A 7,500-nucleotide genomic window follows, 5' to 3' on the forward strand; every position below is an offset into this window, starting at 1 on the left:
ACTCAGCCCGCGTGGTAAAGGTCAGGGTGGGTGGGTGAGTGCGTGCGTGCGCGCGCGCGTGTGTGTGTGTGTGTGTGTGTGAGAGAGCGTTCGTTCATGCGCGCTCAGTCTTGTGTTTGTGTGCGTGTATGCATCTGCACTTGCATATGCACTTGCACTGATGAGATCATTGACGTCTGTGTTAAGAATCATGTCAATACGTCTTTTCCTCCTGTGTTGCCTGTTTGGTGCCAGACGAGGCTGGCAGGCCGAGAAGCATGACTGTGGCGGTGGTCACAGTGGTGGTGGTGGTAGTGGGGGGCCTGGCTGTCCTTGCGGCTGTCGTCCTCTACCTCCTCCGCCGGAGGAAGTCCCGCGGGATGTTTCAGGTGAACGCCGCCAGGTCCACAGGTGAGAGAGAACTTGTCTGTGGCGTTGTGCAGCATGGATGGTGGTGGTTGATCTCTGTCATGCTGTTTTCCTATTTAGTTTCAGTTTCAGTTTCTCAAAGGAGGCGTCACTGCGTTCCGACAAATACATTTACCTTACACCGCATCAGCTAAGCAGACGCTGATCAGCAGTATTACATAACCCAACGCGCTTAGTCAGGCCTTGAGGGCATGCACATAGTTTTGTGTACCTATAAGAGTGGATTTCTTAAACATAATTTTGCCAGAGGACATGACGCCACTCTCGTTGTTGCTTCTTTTTCAGTGCGCCAAGTGCGTGCTGCATGTAGGACCTCGGTTTATAGTCACATCCGAATGACTAGACGCTCAGTTTGATTTTCCAGTCAAACTTGGGAGAAAGGGCGAGGCCTGGATTCGAACCCAGACCCTCACGGACTCTGTACTGAGCGTCTTAACCATTCTGTCAGCTTGTTCTGTTTCCTCTCGCATTTTTCTTCCTCTCGGATCTAATTTAATTTTTATGTTTGCACACACCGAACAGGGAGTTTCCGTACAGCCTTGAGATGCGTCTTCGTGAGTCTTGAGTGTAATGCTCTCTTCATGTATGAAGAGGGTACAGGGACTGATACCTTACATCCATGTTTGTGTCAGGTTGCTTTCTTTGCTGGTGATGCAGAATGGAAACCTGCACGAGACAAGGACAGTTCAATATTCAGGCTCATTGTCCCATTATATCTGTCGACAGAATACCATTATCTGATGATATATATCGTGAAAGCTATCAGTGACAGTGAGTTTTAAGGCAAAGGGTTACTTTTCACACTGGTAGTCGTGAAAAAGAACACAATTCTAGACTGGAAGAAGCGACCCGTGTTTGTGGACTCTGAAGTGAAAACCTGATCCAATGTAGAACACCAAGCGAGCCAGCGACAAACGAACTCAGAACGCAGCATGAGAGAGAGAGAGGCAGAGACAGAGACCAACAGACAGACAGAGACAAAGAGACAGATGGAGATAGAGATGGTGATGATTTATTAACATTTTTATACTGCCATAGCCTAAAATTAAAGCTATTTAGGCAGTAAAAGAAACAGAGAGAGACAGAGAGATATAGAGACAGAGACGGCATTTGATGTTTCCCGTCCCCCGGCGGTCTGGTTGCAGACTCCAGTAAAGCCAACGCCTACCGGGTGAAGCAGCCAGCAGACAACCACGGCCCGTCACCCCTGGCTGTCTCTTACCCCCACACCACCACCCCCGCCATCACCACCCCGGAACACAACGGACACGGCAGCAACCCCAACAACCCAAACAATCCCAACAACCCGAACAACCCAAACAACCTCAACCACCACCACCACGACCACCCCATGCAGCGGGAACGACCTTCCGCCGACGACAACACCAGCGATGCTGCCTCTTTCCCCTCCTCCGTCTCCGTCACCGCTACTTCCGCTTTCACTTGCGTTTCCGCTTCCTCTTCCTCTTCCGCTTCCTCTTCCGTGTTCACTTCCGGGTTGCACGGACAGGAAGCGACGAGTTGCCCCTTGGCCCCTGTCAGCGGTAGTGAGGAGGGCGCGGAGGAGAAGAGGTGTGGTTTCAGTGACCACTTCCTTCCTGTCCGCTTCAGTTCTTCACAGGAGGGTGTGGTGGGTGAGGAGGGCGGTGATGTGATGACGATTACTTCCTGAGTCAGGGGTGGGGGGTTGGGGGGAGAGCAATGGGCACGAGGATTCTGGCAATTCATTCATGACTTCATCATCCACCATCATTCACTGAGCACTTGATCCATGCCTACATTCAGTGTCCATTAGCTGAGCACTTTGTCCATGCCTACATTCATTGTCCATTCGTTGAGCACTTTGTCCATGCCTACATTCATTGTCCATTCGTTGAGCACTTTGTCCATGCCTACATTCATTGTCCATTCGTTGAGCACTTTGTCCATGCCTACTTTCATTGTCCATTCGTTGAGCACTTTGTCCATGCCTACATTCATTGTCCATTCGTTGACCACTTTGTCCATGCCTACATCCATCATCTATACATATAATATGTGGATGTGGTGTTGGTGTTCGTGTACGCATGCGTGTGTGGCATGGGAGGACATGTAATATGGTTTGGTTGACTGCAATGGAGGTGAATGAAACTTCAATAATATGTATCACTGTTTCTATAGTTTTTCTGTTTGGTTTCCCTTCTATTTCCCCTCAAGGCCTGACTAAACGTGTTGGATTACGCTGCTGGTCAGGCATCTGCTAAGCAGATATAGTATAGCGTGTGTGGATTTGTCCGAACGCAGTGACGCCTCTTTGATGTAGTGAATTGGGCTGTTTGGTGCCTTCCAATTTATCTGTTTATTTTTCATTTATTTTATCGTATTTGTTTTCATGTTGGACACGTACTGCCGCCAAAAAGCAGATCTCTGTACTGATGTATATACAATAAAGTATTCGTGTATCAGCCGTCCATTGAACACTTTATCCATGCCTACTTAAATAGATGAAATAAACGCTTTCGTTTCGTTTCCGATTTGCACTTGGTTCCAAAACTGCCAGAAAAGACCTGGTTGTTGTTGTTGCTCTTGTTCTTTTCCATTTCTGGGTTTGAGCAATGGGACCATGAGTGTAGTCATCATTTCGCCCAGATAGACTCTGTAGGTGTCGCGTGCGACAGTGTAGTGATGAAAGAAAGGGAATTTTGGTCAGCTTGATCCCTCGAATACGTCATGATTTTCGTGTTTTTTTGTTTTGTTTTTTCTCTCTCTCTTTCCGTGTGTACGCGCGCGTGAGTGTGTGTTCCTTCCCTCCCTCTAGTCAGCTCAGGTTGTTGTTTTCTTTTTCTCATGCATGTATACCTGCACGTTATTAAGCTGAGCTACAGGTCTGATAATGAAAACTCACCTGTCGATGTCGTGGGCATCGGAAGATGCTTTAATGACTGGCAGTTGCACCCAGTCAGGGAGAGGTGGTTTGTTTTTCCAGTCCTGCTCCATTCATTTTGGAGTGAGGAGTTTGTTTTTGCCGATTCGGTTCGGTTTGGGGGCCTCCAGTGCCACTACATTTCCTGGGTCCGTGTCCGACCAGGAGGTCTGGAACTACGTTCTAGTTGCAGGGATTTAATATCCCTTATTTTTTTCCCCTCACGAACTCTTGAGCTCCGAAGAGTGTCAGACGATTCCTACAGTTTCCCTGGGTGCCTGATGTCCTCTCTGGAGGTTACGGTACTTCCGTGTATCGGCCATCTTCCCGGGTGCTGCAGTCCCCCCTAGTACCTGAGTGTGACCTGGGTACATCATCCGTGTTGTTCTCGCCCCGTGTAAACTACTGTCTCACTGGGGCGTGCTCGCCGTGTACGCTTCGCCTGCCTGCAGGGAGTCCTGGACTTTGTCTGCCGACGTCTTGGCGGTTCGTGGGTGCCTCGGACCACTGTGTTCAGGACCAATGCAAGCCCGACATGGGCGGTAGAGGATGCGTGTGCATGTGTGAGAGCAGTGCACAAGAGGGGTGAGTGTGTGTTCGAGCGAATGTGATTTTTTTCCTCTTTTAAAACAACAAAGCTTGAAATAGTGAGGCGAAATGGGTAGCGGGTTAGCAAGATTGGGAGGGGGGCGGGGGGGGGGGGGGGGGGGATTAAGGGAAGTAGTTAAGGCCTTACTGCTGTTTCGGTTGTCAGTATGTCTGTGTGAATGAGTGAATAAAGTTTTGTATTGTGTATAAATTCTTGGTGTTGGCTGCACTTGAGCGTGCGAGGATCCGGAGACCCATTTTTCTTAAATTTTCTTTTATTAGGTTGCGCGGGGCCGGTCGGGTTGTAGGTGGGTCCTCAACCTTTACCGGTCACGTGACAGTAGGTATGACAGTTGTTGACTTCAGGTGTAGGTATGACAGTTCTTGACTGGTATGACAGTTCTTGACTTCAGGTGTAGGTATGACTGTCTCAACCCTTCCACCCCAAACGTTCATCAAATCAGAACGGAGTTTAGCGCACATGGAAATCACAGATGCACCAGTGCGACCTGACACAAACTGACATTGTCTTCATGGCGAGCAAGGAGAGCTACACGGGTCGAAAAATCGTAACACACACACACACACACACACACACACACACACACACACACATCAGCACGTGTGGAAGGAAATGTACATTTCACACCTGTGCCAGTGATAGAAAACTCTCTGATACAGGTGTTCTGTCGACAAAACACGCATTGCTGTCACAATAAAATACGCATTACCGTCACAGTAAAACACGCATTACCGTCACAATAAAACACGCATTACTGTCACAATAAAACACGCATTACTGTCACAATAAAGGAGTGAGAACAAATACCAAACAACAGGTGCTGGAAGATGAAACACAGGACAGAGTTATATTGCGATGAAATCCAAATATACGGTATGTGAATGATACGGTGAATATATGTATCCATATACGTGTGTATGTGTTGCTGTCTGCTACGCCAAGATCGTTGTGATTCTGAGAAATCCCTCTAGCAGGTTGGTTTGTGTTGCTGTCTGCTACGCCAAGATCGTTGTGATTCTGAGAAATCCCTCCAGCAGGTTGGTTAGTGTTGCTGTCTAGAATCTTTGAGACAAAGTAGTTGTGGTGTGCTTGGGAAAACAGGTGCGATTTGTGATCTTGATGCTGTTTTCCGCCTTTACTGTTGTTGCTGCTTTTTCGTTCTTTTTTTCATTATTACTCTTTATACGTCAATAAAGATCGTACCATATAGCTTTTGACTGAAATTTGACGCTTCTTTCCCTTTCGTGTGGAAAACAGACATGCCCTGGATTCATTATTGAATTTAAAACACACAGAGACGGGCAGACGGGCAGACAGGCAGACAAGCACACACACACACACACACACACGCGCGCGCGCGCGCGCGCGCACGCACACACAAACACACACACAAGTCAACACGTGTGGAAGAAACATATGACATGCACACCTGTGCCAGTGATGGAAAACTCACTATTGATACAGGTGTTCTGTCGATAAAATGTTCACCACTGTCACAGCAAAGGAGTGAGAACAAGTATCAAACACACACATGCAGGAAACATGACATTCGAGGCAGTATCACATTGCCGAGAAATTCAATTATACGGTATATGCGAAAATGTATACATATATACGAAGCGACAGGAAAGTGCACAAACTGGCTTCAATGGACGTCCAGGCTTTCAAAACTTACCTTTAAACTGACCTACCACCACTGCCATCAGCAGAGGACTTCTCTCAGTGCCTGCGTGCTGGACAAGCACGTTCCGCCGACCCGTCGCCTTGTCTCTCACCGGCCCCCTTCTCCATGGTACAAGACTGTGGGACCCGAGCATCATGAGAAGCAGGAAAGAAGGCGTGCTGAGAGGGCGTGGCGTGCCTCTGGCCTTACAGTCCACTGGCAGATTTTTCAGGCTGCCAGAAACCGTGCCACTGACATCGTTGATTGTGCAAAGAGTACATTTTACACAGCAAAAATTCTAGCAACCATAAGCAAGCAACTATATAACATCACAAACACTCTTCTTGGCAAACAAGAACAACATGTCTTCCAACAGTCTATGCTAGCCAGGTATTCCCACAGAAATTTGCAGACTGTTTTTTGTTTCTGTTTCTACCAATAAGATAACAATGGTGCGTCATAATCTTGACTTTGCTGTTCCCCTGGTTTCACCAGGAGCTGACCATGCGTACAGTGGTCCTTGTCTCTTCCGGTTAGAACCTGTTGATGAACAAACCGTAAAGAAAATCAATCTGCTTAATAGCAGCGCAAAGGTCCTGTGAAATCGACCCCATCCCTTCGGCAATTTTCGTTGTCTTGATGTCTTGTGTCCGTGAATCAGTCATGTTGTTAATGATTCACTTCTGTCTGGTTGTTTTCTGTTCTTGAACATGCATCACTCCTGTTGTTAATGATTCACTTCTGTCTGGTTGTTTTCCGTTCTTAAACATGCATCAGTCATGTTGTTAATGATTCACTTCTGTCTGGTTGTTTTCCGTTCTTAAACATGCATCAGTCATGTTGTTAATGATTCACTTCTGTCTGGTTGTTTTCTGTTCTTAAACATGCATCAGTCATGTTGTTTATGATTCTCTTCTGTCTGGTTGTTTTCTGTTCTTGAACATGCTATTGTGTGTCCACATATAAAGAAGCTTTCCCTTGACCAGAACAAACCGAAAAATTACAGACTTGTCACAAATTTGCCAAACTTTTCCAGAATTTTAGGAATAGTCATCATCTCCCAGCTGCTAAACACCAAGAGCAGAATGATCTTTTGGACCACCATCAGTCTGCTTTGAGGCAAGGTCATAGTACCGAAACAGCGTGGCTGAAGATTGTAAACGATAGTCTTTATGGTTTTAACGAAGACAAAATTTCGGTTCTTGCTCTTTTGGATCTTACTGCAGCACTTGATGAATTGATCACACACTTCTCATTGAAAGACTCAAACATTCTTTTGGCATTCATGATCTTGCTCTTTCCTGGTTTCAGTTCTACTTATTGAATCGAACCCAGACTCTGTGTGTAAATGACAAATATTCTAATGAAACTCTGCTAACATATGGTGTCTCACAGGAATCGACCCTTGGCCCTGTTCTGTCTGTTCTGTATGGTACCCCACTGTCTGATGTAATAAACCGTTACTGTCTTTCGCACTAGAGCTTCGCTGACGACACTCGACTCTATCAGTCGAATTCTGTTGCTGAAACTGATCACCTGATGATACACATGCAAGAGTGTTTAGCAGAATTGAAGTCTTGGATGAACTTTAACAAAGTACTGCTAAATGATGGAAAGACTGACCTGTTTTTGTCTGCCCGAAGAAAGTTTTGAACCACCCGTCTCTGTCATTTTCTTCTGGTAAACGACACTGTCAATCCTGTCTCCTATTCAGTGTGGAGCCTTGGTGTCAGTCTTCACCATAGTCTGTCCTTTCAGCAAAACATTCCAAACATTTGCAGATCAGTCTATCTTGAAATCTGTCCTTTCAGCAAAACATTCCAAACATTTGCAGATCAGTCTATCTTGAATTGAGAAGAATGTGTTCCACTCGCCGTTACCTGTCTGTGGAAACAACCACAAAACTAGTCTGTTTTT

This window comes from Babylonia areolata, chromosome 7, assembly GCF_041734735.1.
Source record: "Babylonia areolata isolate BAREFJ2019XMU chromosome 7, ASM4173473v1, whole genome shotgun sequence".
NCBI classification, from domain to species: domain Eukaryota; kingdom Metazoa; phylum Mollusca; class Gastropoda; order Neogastropoda; family Buccinidae; genus Babylonia; species Babylonia areolata.